Raw genomic sequence first — 19,491 nt, forward strand, 5'->3', positions numbered from 1 at the left:
GACTTGCAAAATGTGTAGCGCCTTCCGAATGATAAGCTTTAAATGTCTGCCTGTATATAGCTTTAGGGGTCTTTTTTAATTTCTACCCCATTACAAGGCAAAGGATACAGTAATGTGATTATAAGACAGATTCGGAGATGATTTTAAGACAACCCTTGTCGTATGACCACAGCACCTTTAGAAAGCCTATAGAACAAGATTTTTACAAAATTGGTCGTCCTAGTGAAAAATAAGCTTTTCCAAATGTTAATTGTTTGAAATTGAAACATGTTTTCTGATTTCATGTCCTTAAACATTTCATCATTTTGTGTGGCTTTTGTTCCCCTTCTTTCTTGACAGGAAGCTACTGTGAACACATAAGACAATTCCCTTCACCCCTTGCAATTTAAGAAGACAGTTACCTCCCACCACTTTCATATTGTTCTCCAACTGGGCCATAAACTTTTCTGCCAACTATGCTTTTGCCTGCCATCTCAGAGGTTTAAGGTTCCAAAAGCTGGGGGTGGTATTCTAAAAGTTTAGCGAAATATTGAGAGGTAACTCAGGAGCAGTTTGAAAGATCTAGAAGTTGATTGTCCAATGACACAGAAGGGCTGGGATGAACATGTCCTGTGAAAAATGGACATACTAAAGAAGAGTCATGTCAAATGTTGACATTTTTGATAACATTATATTAGAAAAGCGGTTACATTGCAAAACCCTATGATTTGGACGCTACGTTTTTTTTCCTTCCCGGCAGGAAACCCATATAAGCTACCATCGTGTGATCTCTGTTGTTTTGGACAGCAGTACTCACCCTGTTTCCAACATCATACGCAATTTGATCAAGGTCATCGCGTTGCCAAGGCTTGTCATGGAACTAATGCCTCCCCGTGCCCACAGACTGTAAGGTTCCATGGTGTAACGGTTAGCACTCTGGACTTTGAATCCAGCGATCCGAGTTCAAATCTCGGTGGAACCTTTAAGAAATTCCTTCAGCCAAAGATTGTTTTCATGACCTTTGGGGCAGAGATTGAGTTAAAACTCAAGACCTTTATTTCATGACCCCAAACATGCTGATAAAAGGTTCAAAAGGGACACTCTTCTGCACGTCTATGGTTTTCCCAATGAAACCATCAGTTTACTTCTTAGTGCAGCCAGAAGACTCCCATTCAAACAGAGTGCTTGGGGAACAATCAACCCTGATCTAGGATGTTAAGCTGTGTAGCAAAGGGAATGAAACCCATGCATCTGGCTTCCTGCATGTAGTAGTCGTGGCCGAGTGGTTAAGGCGATGGACTTGAAATCCATTGGGGTCTCCCCGCGCAGGTTCATATCCTGCCGACTACGTCTAAGTTTTCTGTCCTCAGAGCATAGCATTGCTAGACTAAATCTTTCTCTTTGAACCCCTCTGTCCAGCGTGCAAGTTTCCAGAGATGAGAAAGTACAATCCCTTTTGCAAAAAGCTATGAAGTAGCTTTTGACTTGCAAAATGTGTAGCGCCTTCCGAATGATAAGCTTTAAATGTCTGCCTGTATATAGCTTTAGGGGTCTTTTTTAATTTCTACCCCATTACAAGGCAAAGGATACAGTAATGTGATTATAAGACAGATTCGGAGATGATTTTAAGACAACCCTTGTCGTATGACCACAGCACCTTTAGAAAGCCTATAGAACAAGATTTTTACAAAATTGGTCGTCCTAGTGAAAAATAAGCTTTTCCAAATGTTAATTGTTTGAAATTGAAACATGTTTTCTGATTTCATGTCCTTAAACATTTCATCATTTTGTGTGGCTTTTGTTCCCCTTCTTTCTTGACAGGAAGCTACTGTGAACACATAAGACAATTCCCTTCACCCCTTGCAATTTAAGAAGACAGTTACCTCCCACCACTTTCATATTGTTCTCCAACTGGGCCATAAACTTTTCTGCCAACTATGCTTTTGCCTGCCATCTCAGAGGTTTAAGGTTCCAAAAGCTGGGGGTGGTATTCTAAAAGTTTAGCGAAATATTGAGAGGTAACTCAGGAGCAGTTTGAAAGATCTAGAAGTTGATTGTCCAATGACACAGAAGGGCTGGGATGAACATGTCCTGTGAAAAATGGACATACTAAAGAAGAGTCATGTCAAATGTTGACATTTTTGATAACATTATATTAGAAAAGCGGTTACATTGCAAAACCCTATGATTTGGACGCTATGATTTTTTTCCTTCCCGGCAGGAAACCCATATAAGCTACCATCGTGTGATCTCTGTTGTTTTGGACAGCAGTACTCACCCTGTTTCCAACATCATACGCAATTTGATCAAGGTCATCGCGTTGCCAAGGCTTGTCATGGAACTAATGCCTCACCGTGCCCACAGACTGTAAGGTTCCATGGTGTAACGGTTAGCACTCTGGACTTTGAATCCAGCGATCCGAGTTCAAATCTCGGTGGAACCTTTAAGAAATTCCTTCAGCCAAAGATTGTTTTCATGACTTTTGGGGCAGAGATTGAGTTAAAACTCAAGACCTTTATTTCATGACCCCAAACATGCTTATAAAAGGTTCAAAGGGGACACTCTTCTACACGTCTATGGTTTTCCCAATGAAACCATCAGTTTACTTCTTAGTGCAGCCAGAAGACTCCCATTCAAACAGAGTGCTTGGGGAACAATCAACCCTGATCTAGGATGTTAAGCTGTGTAGCAAAGGGAATGAAACCCATGCATCTGGCTTCCTGCATGTAGTAGTCGTGGCCGAGTGGTTAAGGCGATGGACTTGAAATCCATTGGGGTCTCCCCGCGCAGGTTCAAATCCTGCCGACTGCGTCTAAGTTTTCTGTCCTTAGAGCATAGCATTGCTAGAATAAATCTTTCTCTTTGAACCCCTCTGTCCAGCGTGCAAGTTTCCAGAGATGAGAAAGTACAATCCCTTTTGCAAAAAGCTATGAAGTAGCTTTTGACTTGCAAAATGTGTAGCGCCTTCCGAATGATAAGCTTTAAACGTCTGCCTGTATATAGCTTTAGGGGTCTTTTTTAATTTCTACCCCATTACCAGGCAAAGGATACAGTAATGTGATTATAAGACAGATTCGGAGATGATTTTAAGACAACCCTTGTCGTATGACCACAGCACCTTTAGAAAGCCTATAGAACAAGATTTTTACAAAATTGCCCGTCCTAGTGAAAAATAAGCTTTTCCAAATGTTAATTGTTTGAAATTGAAACATGTTTTCTGATTTCATGTCCTTAAACATTTCATCATTTTGTGTGGCTTTTGTTCCCCTTCTTTCTTGACAGGAAGCTACTGTGAACACATAAGACAATTCCCTTCACCCCTTGTAATTTAAGAAGACAGTTACCTCCCACCACTTTCATATTGTTCTCCAACTGGGCCATAAACTTTTCTGGCAACTATGCTTTTGCCTGCCATCTCAGAGGTTTAAGGTTCCAAAAGCTGGGGGTGGTATTCTAAAAGTTTAGCGAAATATTGAGAGGTAACTCAGGAGCAGTTTGAAAGATCTAGAAGTTGATTGTCCAATGACACAGAAGGGCTGGGATGAACATGTCCTGTGAAAAATGGACATACTAAAGAAGAGTCATGTCAAATGTTGACATTTTTGATAACATTATATTAGAAAAGCGGTTACATTGCAAAACCCTATGATTTGGACGCTATGATTTTTTTCCTTCCCGGCAGGAAACCCATATAAGCTACCATCGTGTGATCTCTGTTGTTTTGGACAGCAGTACTCACCCTGTTTCCAACATCATACGCAATTTGATCAAGGTCATCGCGTTGCCCAGGCTTGTCATGGAACTAATGCCTCCCCGTGCCCACAGACTGTAAGGTTCCATGGTGTAACGGTTAGCACTCTGGACTTTGAATCCAGCGATCCGAGTCCAAATCTCGGTGGAACCTTTAAGAAATTCCTTCAGCCAAAGATTGTTTTCATGACTTTTGGGGCAGAGATTGAGTTAAAAATCAAGACCTTTATTTCATGACCCCAAACATGCTGATAAAAGGTTCAAAAGGGACACTCTTCTGCACGTCTATGGTTTTCCCAATGAAACCATCAGTTTACTTCTTAGTGCAGCCAGAAGACTCCCATTCAAACAGAGTGCTTGGGGAACAATCAACCCTGATCTAGGATGTTAAGCTGTGTAGCAAAGGGAATGAAACCCATGCATCTGGCTTCCCGCATGTAGTAGTCGTGGCCGAGTGGTTAAGGCGATGGACTTGAAATCCATTGGGGTCTCCCCGCGCAGGTTCAACTCCTGCCGACTGCGTCTAAGTTTTCTGTCCTTAGAGCATAGCATTGCTAGAATAAATCTTTCTCTTTGAACCCCTCTGTCCAGCGTGCAAGTTTCCAGAGATGAGAAAGTACAATCCCTTTTGCAAAAAGCTATGAAGTAGCTTTTGACTTGCAAAATGTGTAGCGCCTTCCGAATGATAAGCTTTAAACGTCTGCCTGTATATAGCTTTAGGGGTCTTTTTTAATTTCTACCCCATTACCAGGCAAAGGATACAGTAATGTGATTATAAGACAGATTCGGAGATGATTTTAAGACAACCCTTGTCGTATGACCACAGCACCTTTAGAAAGCCTATAGAACAAGATTTTTACAAAATTGCCCGTCCTAGTGAAAAATAAGCTCTTCCAAATGTTAATTGTTTGAAATTGAAACATGTTTTCTGATTTCATGTCCTTAACCATTTCATCATTTTGTGTGGCTTTTGTTCCCCTTCTTTCTTGACAGGAAGCTACTGTGAACACATAAGACAATTCCCTTCACCCCTTGTAATTTAAGAAGACAGTTACCTCCCACCACTTTCATATTGTTCTCCAACTGGGCCATAAACTTTTCTGGCAACTATGCTTTTGCCTGCCATCTCAGAGGTTTAAGGTTCCAAAAGCTGGGGGTGGTATTCTAAAAGTTTAGCGAAATATTGAGAGGTAACTCAGGAGCAGTTTGAAAGATCTAGAAGTTGATTGTCCAATGACACAGAAGGGCTGGGATGAACATGTCCTGTGAAAAATGGACATACTAAAGAAGAGTCATGTCAAATGTTGACATTTTTGATAACATTATATTAGAAAAGCGGTTACATTGCAAAACCCTATGATTTGGACGCTATGATTTTTTTCCTTCCCGGCAGGAAACCCATAAAAGCTACCATCGTGTGATCTCTGTTGTTTTGGACAGCAGTACTCACCCTGTTTCCAACATCATACGCAATTTGATCAAGGTCATCGCGTTGCCAAGGCTTGTCATGGAACTAATGCCTCCCCGTGCCCACAGACTGTAAGGTTCCATGGTGTAACGGTTAGCACTCTGGACTTTGAATCCAGCGATCCGAGTTCAAATCTCGGTGGAACCTTTAAGAAATTCCTTCAGCCAAAGATTGTTTTCATGACTTTTGGGGCAGAGATTGAGTTAAAAATCAAGACCTTTATTTCATGACCCCAAACATGCTGATAAAAGGTTCAAAAGGGACACTCTTCTGCACGTCTATGGTTTTCCCAATGAAACCATCAGTTTACTTCTTAGTGCAGCCAGAAGACTCCCATTCAAACAGAGTGCTTGGGGAACAATCAACCCTGATCTAGGATGTTAAGCTGTGTAGCAAGGGGAAAGAAACCCATGCATCTGGCTTCCTGCATGCAGTAGTCGTGGCCGAGTGGTTAAGGCGATGGACTTGAAATCCATTGGGGTCTCCCCGCGCAGGTTCATATCATGCCGACTACGTCTAAGTTTTCTGTCCTTAGAGCATAGCATTGCTAGACTAAATCTTTCTCTTTGAACCCCTCTGTCCAGCGTGCAAGTTTCCAGAGATGAGAAAGTACAATCCCTTTTGCAAAAAGCTATGAAGTAGCTTTTGACTTGCAAAATGTGTAGCGCCTTCCGAATGATAAGCTTTAAATGTCTGCCTGTATATAGCTTTAGGGGTCTTTTTTAATTTCTACCCCATTACCAGGCAAAGGATACAGTAATGTGATTATAAGACAGATTCGGAGATGATTTTAAGACAACCCTTGTCGTATGACCACAGCACCTTTAGAAAGCCTATAGAACAAGATTTTTACAAAATTGGTCGTCCTAGTGAAAAATAAGCTTTTCCAAATGTTAATTGTTTGAAATTGAAACATGTTTTCTGATTTCATGTCCTTAAACATTTCATCATTTTGTGTGGCTTTTGTTCCCCTTCTTTCTTGACAGGAAGCTACTGTGAACACATAAGACAATTCCCTTCACCCCTTGCAATTTAAGAAGACAGTTACCTCCCACCACTTTCATATTGTTCTCCAACTGGGCCATAAACTTTTCTGGCAACTATGCTTTTGCCTGCCATCTCAGAGGTTTAAGGTTCCAAAAGCTGGGGGTGGTATTCTAAAAGTTTAGCGAAATATTGAGAGGTAACTCAGGAGCAGTTTGAAAGATCTAGAAGTTGATTGTCCAATGACACAGAAGGGCTGGGATGAACATGTCCTGTGAAAAATGGACATACTAAAGAAGAGTCATGTCAAATGTTGACATTTTTGATAACATTATATTAGAAAAGCGGTTACATTGCAAAACCCTATGATTTGGACGCTATGATTTTTTTCCTTCCCGGCAGGAAACCCATATAAGCTACCATCGTGTGATCTCTGTTGTTTTGGACAGCAGTACTCACCCTGTTTCCAACATCATACGCAATTTGATCAAGGTCATCGCGTTGCCAAGGCTTGTCATGGAACTAATGCCTCCCCGTGCCCACAGACTGTAAGCTTCCATGGTGGAACGGTTAGCACTCTGGACTTTGAATCAAGCGATCCGAGTTCAAATCTCGGTGGAACCTTTAAGAAATTCCTTCAGCCAAAGATTGTTTTCATGACTTTTGGGGCAGAGATTGAGTTAAAAATCAAGACCTTTATTTCATGACCCCAAACATGCTGATAAAAGGTTCAAAAAGGACACTCTTCTGCACGTCTATGGTTTCCCCAATGAAACCATCAGTTTACTTCTTAGTGCAGCCAGAAGACTCCCATTCAAACAGAGTACTTGGGGAACAATCAACCCTGATCTAGGATGTTAAGCTGTGTAGCAAAGGGAATGAAACCCATGCATCTGACTTCCTGCATGTAGTAGTCGTGGCCGAGTGGTTAAGGCGATGGACTTGAAATCCATTGAGGTCTCCCCGCGCAGGTTCATATCATGCCGACTACGTCTAAGTTTTCTGTCCTTAGAGCATAGCATTGCTAGACTAAATCTTTCCCTTTGAACCCCTCTGTCCAGCGTGCAAGTTTCCAGAGATGAGAAAGTACAATCCCTTTTGCAAAAAGTAGCTTTTGACTTGCAAAATGTGTAGCGCCTTCCGAATGATAAGCTTTAAATGTCTGCCTGTATATAGCTTTAGGGGTCTTTTTTAATTTCTACCCCATTACCAGGCAAAGTATACAGTAATGTGATTATAAGACAGATTCGGAGATGATTTTAAGACAACCCTTGTCGTATGACCACAGCACCTTTAGAAAGCCTATAGAACAAGATTTTTACAAAATTGGTCGTCCTAGTGAAAAATAAGCTTTTCCAAATGTTAATTGTTTGAAATTGAAACATGTTTTCTGATTTCATGTCCTTAAACATTTCATCATTTTGTGTGGCTTTTGTTCCCCTTCTTTCTTGACAGGAAGCTACTGTGAACACATAAGACAATTCCCTTCACCCCTTGCAATTTAAGAAGACAGTTACCTCCCACCACTTTCATATTGTTCTCCAACTGGGCCATAAACTTTTCTGCCAACTATGCTTTTGCCTGCCATCTCAGAGGTTTAAGGTTCCAAAAGCTGGGGGTGGTATTCTAAAAGTTTAGCGAAATATTGAGAGGTAACTCAGGAGCAGTTTGAAAGATCTAGAAGTTGATTGTCCAATGACACAGAAGGGCTGGGATGAACATGTCCTGTGAAAAATGGACATACTAAAGAAGAGTCATGTCAAATGTTGACATTTTTGATAACATTATATTAGAAAAGCGGTTACATTGCAAAACCCTATGATTTGGACGCTATGATTTTTTTCCTTCCCGGCAGGAAACCCATATAAGCTACCATCGTGTGATCTCTGTTGTTTTGGACAGCAGTACTCACCCTGTTTCCAACATCATACGCAATTTGATCAAGGTCATCGCGTTGCCAAGGCTTGTCATGGAACTAATGCCTCCCCGTGCCCACAGACTGTAAGCTTCCATGGTGGAACGGTTAGCACTCTGGACTTTGAATCCAGCGATCCGAGTTCAAATCTCGGTGGAACCTTTAAGAAATTCCTTCAGCCAAAGATTGTTTTCATGACTTTTGGGGCAGAGATTGAGTTAAAAATCAAGACCTTTATTTCATGACCCCAAACATGCTGATAAAAGGTTCAAAAGGGACACTCTTCTGCACGTCTATGGTTTCCCCAATGAAACCATCAGTTTACTTCTTAGTGCAGCCAGAAGACTCCCATTCAAACAGAGTGCTTGGGGAACAATCAACCCTGATCTAGGATGTTAAGCTGTGTAGCAAAGGGAATGAAACCCATGCATCTGGCTTCCTGCATGTAGTAGTCGTGGCCGAGTGGTTAAGGCGATGGACTTGAAATCCATTGGGGTCTCCCCGCGCAGGTTCATATCATGCCGACTACGTCTAAGTTTTCTGTCCTTAGAGCATAGCATTGCTAGACTAAATCTTTCTCTTTGAACCCCTCTGTCCAGCGTGCAAGTTTCCAGAGATGAGAAAGTACAATCCCTTTTGCAAAAAGCTATGAAGTAGCTTTTGACTTGCAAAATGTGTAGCGCCTTCCGAATGATAAGCTTTAAATGTCTGCCTGTATATAGCTTTAGGGGTCTTTTTTAATTTCTACCCCATTACCAGGCAAAGGATACAGTAATGTGATTATAAGACAGATTCGGAGATGATTTTAAGACAACCCTTGTCGTATGACCACAGCACCTTTAGAAAGCCTATAGAACAAGATTTTTACAAAATTGGTCGTCCTAGTGAAAAATAAGCTTATCCAAATGTTAATTGTTTGAAATTGAAACATGTTTTCTGATTTCATGTCCTTAAACATTTCATCATTTTGTGTGGCTTTTGTTCCCCTTCTTTCTTGACAGGAAGCTACTGTGAACACATAAGACAATTCCCTTCACCCCTTGCAATTTAAGAAGACAGTTACCTCCCACCACTTTCATATTGTTCTCCAACTGGGCCATAAACTTTTCTGGCAACTATGCTTTTGCCTGCCATCTCAGAGGTTTAAGGTTCCAAAAGCTGGGGGTGGTATTCTAAAAGTTTAGCGAAATATTGAGAGGTAACTCAGGAGCAGTTTGAAAGATCTAGAAGTTGATTGTCCAATGACACAGAAGGGCTGGGATGAACATGTCCTGTGAAAAATGGACATACTAAAGAAGAGTCATGTCAAATGTTGACATTTTTGATAACATTATATTAGAAAAGCGGTTACATTGCAAAACCCTATGATTTGGACGCTATGATTTTTTTCCTTCCCGGCAGGAAACCCATATAAGCTACCATCGTGTGATCTCTGTTGTTTTGGACAGCAGTACTCACCCTGTTTCCAACATCATACGCAATTTGATCAAGGTCATCGCGTTGCCAAGGCTTGTCATGGAACTAATGCCTCCCCGTGCCCACAGACTGTAAGGTTCCATGGTGTAACGGTTAGCACTCTGGACTTTGAATCCAGCGATCCGAGTTCAAATCTCGGTGGAACCTTTAAGAAATTCCTTCAGCCAAAGATTGTTTTCATGACTTTTGGGGCAGAGATTGAGTTAAAAATCAAGACCTTTATTTCATGACCCCAAACATGCTGATAAAAGGTTCAAAAGGGACACTCTTCTGCACGTCTATGGTTTTCCCAATGAAACCATCAGTTTACTTCTTAGTGCAGCCAGAAGACTCCCATTCAAACAGAGTGCTTGGGGAACAATCAACCCTGATCTAGGATGTTAAGCTGTGTAGCAAAGGGAATGAAACCCATGCATCTGGCTTCCTGCATGTAGTAGTCGTGGCCGAGTGGTTAAGATGAAGGACTTGAAATCCATTGGGGTCTCCCCGCGCAGGTTCAAATCCTGCCGACTACGTCTAAGCTTTCTGTCCTTAGAGCATAGCATTGCTAGACTAAGTCTTTCTCTTTGAACCCCTCTGTCCAGCGTGCAAGTTTCCAGAGATGAGAAAGTACAATCCCTTTTGCAAAAAGCTATGAAGTAGCTTTTGACTTGCAAAATGTGTAGCGCCTTCCGAATGATAAGCTTTAAATGTCTGCCTGTATATAGCTTTAGGGGTCTTTTTTAATTTCTACCCCATTACCAGGCAAAGGATACAGTAATGTGATTATAAGACAGATTCGGAGATGATTTTAAGACAACCCTTGTCGTATGACCACAGCACCTTTAGAAAGCCTATAGAACAAGATTTTTACAAAATTGGCCGTCCTAGTGAAAAATAAGCTTTTCCAAATGTTAATTGTTTGAAATTGAAACATGTTTTCTGATTTCATGTCCTTAAACATTTCATCATTTTGTGTGGCTTTTGTTCCCCTTCTTTCTTGACAGGAAGCTACTGTGAACACATAAGACAATTCCCTTCACCCCTTGTAATTTAAGAAGACAGTTACCTCCCACCACTTTCATATTGTTCTCCAACTGGGCCATAAACTTTTCTGGCAACTATGCTTTTGCCTGCCATCTCAGAGGTTTAAGGTTCCAAAAGCTGGGGGTGGTATTCTAAAAGTTTAGCGAAATATTGAGAGGTAACTCAGGAGCAGTTTGAAAGATCTAGAAGTTGATTGTCCAATGACACAGAAGGGCTGGGATGAACATGTCCTGTGAAAAATGGACATACTAAAGAAGAGTCATGTCAAATGTTGACATTTTTGATAACATTATATTAGAAAAGCGGTTACATTGCAAAACCCTATGATTTGGACGCTATGATTTTTTTCCTTCCCGGCAGGAAACCCATATAAGCTACCATCGTGTGATCTCTGTTGTTTTGGACAGCAGTACTCACCCTGTTTCCAACATCATACGCAATTTGATCAAGGTCATCGCGTTGCCAAGGCTTGTCATGGAACTAATGCCTCCCCGTGCCCACAGACTGTAAGGTTCCATGGTGTAACGGTTAGCACTCTGGACTTTGAATCAAGCGATCCGAGTTCAAATCTCGGTGGAACCTTTAAGAAATTCCTTCAGCCAAAGATTGTTTTCATGACTTTTGGGGCAGAGATTGAGTTAAAAATCAAGACCTTTATTTCATGACCCCAAACATGCTGATAAAAGGTTCAAAAGGGACACTCTTCTGCACGTCTATGGTTTCCCCAATGAAACCATCAGTTTACTTCTTAGTGCAGCCAGAAGACTCCCATTCAAACAGAGTGCTTGGGGAACAATCAACCCTGATCTAGGATGTTAAGCTGTGTAGCAAAGGGAATGAAACCCATGCATCTGGCTTCCTGCATGTAGTAGTCGTGGCCGAGTGGTTAAGGTGATGGACTTGAAATCCATTTGGGTCTCCCCGCGCAGGTTCATATCCTGCCGACTACGTCTAAGTTTTCTGGTCTTAGAGCATAGCATTGCTAGACTAAATCTTTCTCTTTGAACCCCTCTGTCCAGCGTGCAAGTTTCCAGAGATGAGAAAGTACAATCCCTTTTGCAAAAAGCTATGAAGTAGCTTTTGACTTGCAAAATGTGTAGCGCCTTCCGAATGATAAGCTTTAAATGTCTGCCTGTATATAGCTTTAGGGGTCTTTTTTAATTTCTACCCCATTACCAGGCAAAGGATACAGTAATGTGATTATAAGACAGATTCGGAGATGATTTTAAGACAACCCTTGTCGTATGACCACAGCACCTTTAGAAAGCCTATAGAACAAGATTTTTACAAAATTGGTCGTCCTAGTGAAAAATAAGCTTTTCCAAATGTTAATTGTTTGAAATTGAAACATGTTTTCTGATTTCATGTCCTTAAACATTTCATCATTTTGTGTGGCTTTTGTTCCCCTTCTTTCTTGACAGGAAGCTACTGTGAACACATAAGACAATTCCCTTCACCCATTGCAATTTAAGAAGACAGTTACCTCCCACCACTTTCATATTGTTCTCCAACTGGGCCATAAACTTTTCTGGCAACTATGCTTTTGCCTGCCATCTCAGAGGTTTAAGGTTCCAAAAGCTGGGGGTGGTATTCTAAAAGTTTAGCGAAATATTGAGAGGTAACTCAGGAGCAGTTTGAAAGATCTAGAAGTTGATTGTCCAATGACACAGAAGGGCTGGGATGAACATGTCCTGTGAAAAATGGACATACTAAAGAAGAGTCATGTCAAATGTTGACATTTTTGATAACATTATATTAGAAAAGCGGTTACATTGCAAAACCCTATGATTTGGACGCTATGATTTTTTTCCTTCCCGGCAGGAAACCCATATAAGCTACCATCGTGTGATCTCTGTTGTTTTGGACAGCAGTACTCACCCTGTTTCCAACATCATACGCAATTTGATCAAGGTCATCGCGTTGCCAAGGCTTGTCATGGAACTAATGCCTCCCCGTGCCCACAGACTGTAAGGTTCCATGGTGTAACGGTTAGCACTCTGGACTTTGAATCCAGCGATCCGAGTTCAAATCTCGGTGGAACCTTTAAGAAATTCCTTCAGCCAAAGATTGTTTTCATGACTTTTGGGGCAGAGATTGAGTTAAAACTCAAGACCTTTATTTCATGACCCCAAACATGCTGATAAAAGGTTCAAAGGGGACACTCTTCTGCACGTCTATGGTTTTCCCAATGAAACCATCAGTTTACTTCTTAGTGCAGCCAAAAGACTCCCATTCAAACAGAGTGCTTGGGGAACAATCAACCCTGATCTAGGATGTTAAGCTGTGTAGCAAAGGGAATGAAACCCATGCATCTGGCTTCCTGCATGTAGTAGTCGTGGCCGCGTGGTTAAGGCGATGGACTTGAAATCCATTGGGGTCTCCCCGCGCAGGTTCAAATCCTGCCGACTACGTCTAAGTTTTCTGTCCTTAGAGCATAGCATTGCTAGACTAAATCTTTCTCTTTGAACCCCTCTGTCCAGCGTGCAAGTTTCCAGAGATGAGAAAGTACAATCCCTTTTGCAAAAAGCTATGAAGTAGCTTTTGACTTGCAAAATGTGTAGCGCCTTCCGAATGATAAGCTTTAAATGTCTGCCTGTATATAGCTTTAGGGGTCTTTTTTAATTTCTACCCCATTACCAGGCAAAGGATACAGTAATGTGATTATAAGACAGATTCGGAGATGATTTTAAGACAACCCTTGTCGTATGACCACAGCACCTTTAGAAAGCCTATAGAACAAGATTTTTACAAAATTGGTCGTCCTAGTGAAAAATAAGCTTTTCCAAATGTTAATTGTTTGAAATTGAAACATGTTTTCTGATTTCATGTCCTTAAACATTTCATCATTTTGTGTGGCTTTTGTTCCCCTTCTTTCTTGACAGGAAGCTACTGTGAACACATAAGACAATTCCCTTCATCCCTTGCAATTTAAGAAGACAGTTACCTCCCACCACTTTCATATTGTTCTCCAACTGGGCCATAAACTTTTCTGGCAACTATGCTTTTGCCTGCCATCTCATAGTATCATAGTATCATAGTATATAAGGCTGGAAGGAGACGCAAGTCCATCAAGTCCAACCTTCAAGAATTAAATAAATGTTTTATCCACATAACCTGTGATATTTTTTCTCTCCAGAAAGTCATCCAGGCCTCTCTTGAACATGTACATAGAGTCTGCCATAACAACCTCCTGCGGCAGAGAGTTCCATAGTCTCACTGCTCGTACAGTAAAGAACCTTTGTCTATGGTGATGGTAAAATCGCCTCTCCTCTAAGCGTAGAGGATGCCCCCTTGTCCTGGTCACAGGCCGAGGTATAAAAAGATCTTTGGAGAGATCCTTGTACTGTCCGTTCAGGTATTTGTACATTGTAATGAGGTCTCCCCTCAGTCGTCTTTTTTCTAAACTGAATAATCCCAAATTTTGTAATCTGTCATTGTATTCTAGTCCCCCCATTCCCCTAATAATCCTGGTTGCTCTCCTCTGCACCCGTTCCAGCTCTACTATATCCTTTTTATATACTGGTGCCCAAAACTGTACACAATATTCCATGTGTGGTCTGACCAGGGATTTGTATAAGGGCAGAACTATGTCTTTATCATGAGAATCTATTCCTCTCTTGATACATCCCATTATTTTATTTGCTTTAGCAGCAGCCGCCTGGCTCTGGTCACTAAAATTAAGTTTACCATCCACCAATACGCCCAAGTCCTTTTCAGCTTCAGTTTTACTAAGTAATTGACCGTTTAGAACATAATTATACTTTTTGTTTCCATGGCCCAAGTGCATAACTTTACATTTATCTACATTAAACCTCATCAACCATTTCTCTGCCCATCCCTCAAGCTTCCACAAATCCCTCTGTAATGCTAAACTATCGACCTCAGTATTTATTACTTTACACAGCTTAGTATCATCTGCAAATATTGAAACTTGACTGTGTAAACCCACTACAAGGTCATTAATAAAAATATTAAAAAGAAGTGGCCCCAATACTGACCCCTGTGGCACTCCACTGGTAACATCAACCCAATCTGAGAATGTGCCATTAATGACCACCCTCTGTTTTCTATCACTAAGCCAATTACTTACCCAGATACACAGATCTCAGAGGTTTAAGGTTCCAAAAGCTGGGGGTGGTATTCTAAAAGTTTAGCGAAATATTGAGAGGTAACTCAGGAGCAGTTTGAAAGATCTAGAAGTTGATTGTCCAATGACACAGAAGGGCTGGGATGAACATGTCCTGTGAAAAATGGACATACTAAAGAAGAGTCATGTCAAATGTTGACATTTTTGATAACATTATATTAGAAAAGCGGTTACATTGCAAAACCCTATGATTTGGACGCTATGATTTTTTTCCTTCCCGGCAGGAAACCCATATAAGCTACCATCGTGTGATCTCTGTTGTTTTGGACAGCAGTACTCACCCTGTTTCCAACATCATACGCAATTTGATCAAGGTCATCGCGTTGCCAAGGCTTGTCATGGAACTAATGCCTCCCCGTGCCCACAGACTGTAAGGTTCCATGGTGTAACGGTTAGCACTCTGGACTTTGAATCCAGCGATCCGAGTTCAAATCTCGGTGGAACCTTTAAGAAATTCCTTCAGCCAAAGATTGTTTTCATGACTTTTGGGGTAGAGATTGAGTTAAAACTCAAGACCTTTATTTCATGACCCCAAACATGCTGATAAAAGGTTCAAAGGGGACACTCTTCTACACGTCTATGGTTTTCCCAATGAAACCATCAGTTTACTTCTTAGTGCAGCCAGAAGACTCCCATTCAAACAGAGTGCTTGGGGAACAATCAACCCTGATCTAGGATGTTAAGCTGTGTAGCAAAGGGAATGAAACCCATGCATCTGGCTTCCTCCATGTAGTAGTCGTGGCCGAGTGGTTAAGGCGATGGACTTGAAATCCATTGGGGTCTCCCCGCGCAGGTTCAAATCCTGCCGACTGCATCTAAGTTTTCTGTCCTTAGAGCATAGCATTGCTAGAATAAATCTTTCTCTTTGAACCCCTCTGTCCAGCGTGCAAGTTTCCAGAGATGAGAAAGTACAATCCCTTTTGCAAAAAGCTATGAAGTAGCTTTTGACTTGCAAAATGTGTAGCGCCTTCCGAATGATAAGCTTTAAATGTCTGCCTGTATATAGCTTTAGGGGTCTTTTTTAATTTCTACCCCATTACCAGGCAAAGGATACAGTAATGTGATTATAAGACAGATTCGGAGATGATTTTAAGACAACCCTTGTCGTATGACCACAGCACCTTTAGAAAGCCTATAGAACAAGATTTTTACAAAATTGGTCGTCCTAGTGAAAAATAAGCTTTTTCAAATGTTAATTGTTTGAAATTGAAACACGTTTTCTGATTTCATGTCCTTAAACATTTCATCATTTTGTGTGGCTTTTGTTCCCCTTCTTTCTTGACAGGAAGCTACTGTGAACACATAAGACAATTCCCTTCACCCCTTGCAATTTAAGAAGACAGTTACCTCCCACCACTTTCATATTGTTCTCCAACTGGGCCATAAACTTTTCTGGCAACTATGCTTTTGCCTGCCATCTCAGAGGTTTAAGGTTCCAAAAGCTGGGGGTGGTATTCTAAAAGTTTAGCGAAATATTGAGAGGTAACTCAGGAGCAGTTTGAAAGATCTAGAAGTTGATTGTCCAATGACACAGAAGGGCTGGGATGAACATGTCCTGTGAAAAATGGACATACTAAAGAAGAGTCATGTCAAATGTTGACATTTTTGATAACATTATATTAGAAAAGCGGTTACATTGCAAAACCCTATGATTTGGACGCTATGATTTTTTTCCTTCCCGGCAGGAAACCCATATAAGCTACCATCGTGTGATCTCTGTTGTTTTGGACAGCAGTACTCACCCTGTTTCCAACATCATACGCAATTTGATCAAGGTCATCGCGTTGCCAAGGCTTGTCATGGAACTAATGCCTCCCCGTGCCCACAGACTGTAAGGTTCCATGGTGTAACGGTTAGCACTCTGGACTTTGAATCCAGCGATCCGAGTTCAAATCTCGGTGGAACCTTTAAGAAATTCCTTCAGCCAAAGATAGTTTTCATGACTTTTGGGGCAGAGATTGAGTTAAAAATCAAGACCTTTATTTCATGACCCCAAACATGCTGATAAAAGGTTCAAAAGGGACACTCTTCTGCACGTCTATGGTTTTCCCAATGAAACCATCAGTTTACTTCTTAGTGCAGCCAGAAGACTCCCATTCAAACAGAGTGCTTGGGGAACAATCAACCCTGATCTAGGATGTTAAGCTGTGTAGCAAAGGGAATGAAACCCATGCATCTGGCTTCCTGCATGTAGTAGTCGTGGCCGAGTGGTTAAGGCGATGGACTTGAAATCCATTGGGGTCTCCCCGCGCAGGTTCAAATCCTGCCGACTACGTGTAAGTTTTCTGTCCTTAGAGCATAGCATTGCTTGACTAAATCTTTCTCTTTGAACCCCTCTGTCCAGCGTGCAAGTTTCCAGAGATCAGAAAGTACAATCCCTTTTGCAAAAAGCTATGAAGTAGCTTTTGACTTGCAAAATGTGTAGCGCCTTCCGAATGATAAGCTTTAAATGTCTGCCTGTATATAGCTTTAGGGGTCTTTTTTAATTTCTACCCCATTACAAGGCAAAGGATACAGTAATGTGATTATAAGACAGATTCGGAGATGATTTTAAGACAACCCTTGTCGTATGACCACAGCACCTTTAGAAAGCCTATAGAACAAGATTTTTACAAAATTGGTCGTCCTAGTGAAAAATAAGCTTTTCCAAATGTTAATTGTTTGAAATTGAAACATGTTTTCTGATTTCATGTCCTTAAACATTTCATCATTTTGTGTGGCTTTTGTTCCCCTTCTTTCTTGACAGGAAGCTACTGTGAACACATAAGACAATTCCCTTCACCCCTTGCAATTTAAGAAGACAGTTACCTCCCACCACTTTCATATTGTTCTCCAACTGGGCCATAAACTTTTCTGGCAACTATGCTTTTGCCTGCCATCTCAGAGGTTTAAGGTTCCAAAAGCTGGGGGTGGTATTCTAAAAGTTTAGCGAAATATTGAGAGGTAACTCAGGAGCAGTTTGAAAGATCTAGAAGTTGATTGTCCAATGACACAGAAGGGCTGGGATGAACATGTCCTGTGAAAAATGGACATACTAAAGAAGAGTCATGTCAAATGTTGACATTTTTGATAACATTATATTAGAAAAGCGGTTACATTGCAAAACCCTATGATTTGGACGCTATGATTTTTTTCCTTCCCGGCAGGAAACCCATATAAGCTACCATCGTGTGAGCTCTGTTGTTTTGGACAGCAGTACTCACCCTGTTTCCAACATCATACGCAATTTGATCAAGGTCATCGCGTTGCCAAGGCTTGTCATGGAACTAATGCCTCCCCGTGCCCACAGACTGTAAGGTTCCATGGTGTAACGGTTAGCACTCTGGACTTTGAATCCAGCGATCCGAGTTCAAATCTCGGTGGAACCTTTAAGAAATTCCTTCAGCCAAAGATTGTTTTCATGACTGTTGGGGCAGAGATTGAGTTAAAACTCAAGACCTTTATTTCATGACCCCAAACATGCTGATAAAAGGTTCAAAGGGGACACTCTTCTACACGTCTATGGTTTTCCCAATGAAACCATCAGTTTACTTCTTAGTGCAGCCAGAAGACTCCCATTCAAACAGAGTGCTTGGGGAACAATCAACCCTGATCTAGGATGTTAAGCTGTGTAGCAAAGGGAATGAAACCCATGCATCTGGCTTCCTGCATGTAGTAGTCGTGGCCGAGTGGTTAAGGCGATGGACTTGAAATCCATTGGGGTCTCCCCGCGCAGGTTCAAATCCTGCCGACTGCGTCTAAGTTTTCTGTCCTTAGAGCATAGCATTGCTAGAATAAATCTTTCTCTTTGAACCCCTCTGTCCAGCGTGCAAGTTTCCAGAGATGAGAAAGTACAATCCCTTTTGCAAAAAGCTATGAAGTAGCTTTTGACTTGCAAAATGTGTAGCGCCTTCCGAATGATAAGCTTTAAATGTCTGCCTGTATATAGCTTTAGGGGTCTTTTTTAATTTCTACCCCATTACCAGGCAAAGGATACAGTAATGTGATTATAAAACAGATTCGGAGATGATTTTAAGACAACCCTTGTCGTATGACCACAGCACCTTTAGAAAGCCTATAGAACAAGATTTTTACAAAATTGGTCGTCCTAGTGAAAAATAAGCTTTTCCAAATGTTAATTGTTTGAAATTGAAACATGTTTTCTGATTTCATGTCCTTAAACATTTCATCATTTTGTGTGGCTTTTGTTCCCCTTCTTTCTTGACAGGAAGCTACTGTGAACACATAAGACAATTCCCTTCACCCCTTGTAATTTAAGAAGACAGTTACCTCCCACCACTTTCATATTGTTCTCCAACTGGGCCATAAACTTTTCTGGCAACTATGCTTTTGCCTGCCATCTCAGAGGTTTAAGGTTCCAAAAGCTGGGGGTGGTATTCTAAAAGTTTAGCGAAATATTGAGAGGTAACTCAGGAGCAGTTTGAAAGATCTAGAAGTTGATTGTCCAATGACACAGAAGGGCTGGGATGAACATGTCCTGTGAAAAATGGACATACTAAAGAAGAGTCATGTCAAATGTTGACATTTTTGATAACATTATATTAGAAAAGCGGTTACATTGCAAAACCCTATGATTTGGACGCTATGATTTTTTTCCTTTCCGGCAGGAAACCCATATAAGCTACCATCGTGTGATCTCTGTTGTTTTGGACAGCAGTACTCACCCTGTTTCCAACATCATACGCAATTTGATCAAGGTCATCGCGTTGCCAAGGCTTGTCATGGAACTAATGCCTCCCCGTGCCC

At 41.2% G+C, this 19,491-nt stretch overlaps 22 non-coding genes across 22 annotated transcripts; all 22 read left to right on the forward strand.

Annotated features, from left to right (window-relative positions):
* Positions 1-889: 889 nt before the first annotated feature.
* Positions 890-961, forward strand: TRNAQ-UUG (transfer RNA glutamine (anticodon UUG)). The gene has a single exon. It is a non-coding gene; the product is annotated as a tRNA-Gln (tRNA).
* A 286-nt stretch (positions 962-1,247) lies between these two features.
* TRNAS-UGA (transfer RNA serine (anticodon UGA)) lies at positions 1,248-1,329 on the forward strand. Its single transcript has one exon. It is a non-coding gene; the product is annotated as a tRNA-Ser (tRNA).
* A 1,021-nt stretch (positions 1,330-2,350) lies between these two features.
* On the forward strand, positions 2,351-2,422 carry TRNAQ-UUG (transfer RNA glutamine (anticodon UUG)). Its single transcript has one exon. It is a non-coding gene; the product is annotated as a tRNA-Gln (tRNA).
* Positions 2,423-2,708: 286 nt separating this feature from the next.
* On the forward strand, positions 2,709-2,790 carry TRNAS-UGA (transfer RNA serine (anticodon UGA)). Its single transcript has one exon. It is a non-coding gene; the product is annotated as a tRNA-Ser (tRNA).
* A 1,021-nt stretch (positions 2,791-3,811) lies between these two features.
* On the forward strand, positions 3,812-3,883 carry TRNAQ-UUG (transfer RNA glutamine (anticodon UUG)). Its single transcript has one exon. It is a non-coding gene; the product is annotated as a tRNA-Gln (tRNA).
* Positions 3,884-4,169: 286 nt separating this feature from the next.
* TRNAS-UGA (transfer RNA serine (anticodon UGA)) lies at positions 4,170-4,251 on the forward strand. Its single transcript has one exon. It is a non-coding gene; the product is annotated as a tRNA-Ser (tRNA).
* Positions 4,252-5,272: 1,021 nt separating this feature from the next.
* On the forward strand, positions 5,273-5,344 carry TRNAQ-UUG (transfer RNA glutamine (anticodon UUG)). The gene has a single exon. It is a non-coding gene; the product is annotated as a tRNA-Gln (tRNA).
* Positions 5,345-5,630: 286 nt separating this feature from the next.
* Positions 5,631-5,712, forward strand: TRNAS-UGA (transfer RNA serine (anticodon UGA)). The gene has a single exon. It is a non-coding gene; the product is annotated as a tRNA-Ser (tRNA).
* A 1,379-nt stretch (positions 5,713-7,091) lies between these two features.
* On the forward strand, positions 7,092-7,173 carry TRNAS-UGA (transfer RNA serine (anticodon UGA)). Its single transcript has one exon. It is a non-coding gene; the product is annotated as a tRNA-Ser (tRNA).
* A 1,371-nt stretch (positions 7,174-8,544) lies between these two features.
* Positions 8,545-8,626, forward strand: TRNAS-UGA (transfer RNA serine (anticodon UGA)). Its single transcript has one exon. It is a non-coding gene; the product is annotated as a tRNA-Ser (tRNA).
* A 1,021-nt stretch (positions 8,627-9,647) lies between these two features.
* TRNAQ-UUG (transfer RNA glutamine (anticodon UUG)) lies at positions 9,648-9,719 on the forward strand. Its single transcript has one exon. It is a non-coding gene; the product is annotated as a tRNA-Gln (tRNA).
* A 286-nt stretch (positions 9,720-10,005) lies between these two features.
* TRNAS-UGA (transfer RNA serine (anticodon UGA)) lies at positions 10,006-10,087 on the forward strand. The gene has a single exon. It is a non-coding gene; the product is annotated as a tRNA-Ser (tRNA).
* A 1,021-nt stretch (positions 10,088-11,108) lies between these two features.
* TRNAQ-UUG (transfer RNA glutamine (anticodon UUG)) lies at positions 11,109-11,180 on the forward strand. Its single transcript has one exon. It is a non-coding gene; the product is annotated as a tRNA-Gln (tRNA).
* A 286-nt stretch (positions 11,181-11,466) lies between these two features.
* TRNAS-UGA (transfer RNA serine (anticodon UGA)) lies at positions 11,467-11,548 on the forward strand. The gene has a single exon. It is a non-coding gene; the product is annotated as a tRNA-Ser (tRNA).
* Positions 11,549-12,569: 1,021 nt separating this feature from the next.
* Positions 12,570-12,641, forward strand: TRNAQ-UUG (transfer RNA glutamine (anticodon UUG)). Its single transcript has one exon. It is a non-coding gene; the product is annotated as a tRNA-Gln (tRNA).
* A 286-nt stretch (positions 12,642-12,927) lies between these two features.
* On the forward strand, positions 12,928-13,009 carry TRNAS-UGA (transfer RNA serine (anticodon UGA)). The gene has a single exon. It is a non-coding gene; the product is annotated as a tRNA-Ser (tRNA).
* Positions 13,010-15,119: 2,110 nt separating this feature from the next.
* On the forward strand, positions 15,120-15,191 carry TRNAQ-UUG (transfer RNA glutamine (anticodon UUG)). Its single transcript has one exon. It is a non-coding gene; the product is annotated as a tRNA-Gln (tRNA).
* Positions 15,192-15,477: 286 nt separating this feature from the next.
* TRNAS-UGA (transfer RNA serine (anticodon UGA)) lies at positions 15,478-15,559 on the forward strand. The gene has a single exon. It is a non-coding gene; the product is annotated as a tRNA-Ser (tRNA).
* Positions 15,560-16,580: 1,021 nt separating this feature from the next.
* On the forward strand, positions 16,581-16,652 carry TRNAQ-UUG (transfer RNA glutamine (anticodon UUG)). The gene has a single exon. It is a non-coding gene; the product is annotated as a tRNA-Gln (tRNA).
* A 286-nt stretch (positions 16,653-16,938) lies between these two features.
* TRNAS-UGA (transfer RNA serine (anticodon UGA)) lies at positions 16,939-17,020 on the forward strand. Its single transcript has one exon. It is a non-coding gene; the product is annotated as a tRNA-Ser (tRNA).
* Positions 17,021-18,041: 1,021 nt separating this feature from the next.
* Positions 18,042-18,113, forward strand: TRNAQ-UUG (transfer RNA glutamine (anticodon UUG)). Its single transcript has one exon. It is a non-coding gene; the product is annotated as a tRNA-Gln (tRNA).
* Positions 18,114-18,399: 286 nt separating this feature from the next.
* Positions 18,400-18,481, forward strand: TRNAS-UGA (transfer RNA serine (anticodon UGA)). The gene has a single exon. It is a non-coding gene; the product is annotated as a tRNA-Ser (tRNA).
* Positions 18,482-19,491: the final 1,010 nt, after the last annotated feature.

This window comes from Engystomops pustulosus, chromosome 7 (assembly GCF_040894005.1).
Source record: "Engystomops pustulosus chromosome 7, aEngPut4.maternal, whole genome shotgun sequence".
Classification (NCBI taxonomy): Eukaryota; Metazoa; Chordata; class Amphibia; order Anura; family Leptodactylidae; genus Engystomops; species Engystomops pustulosus.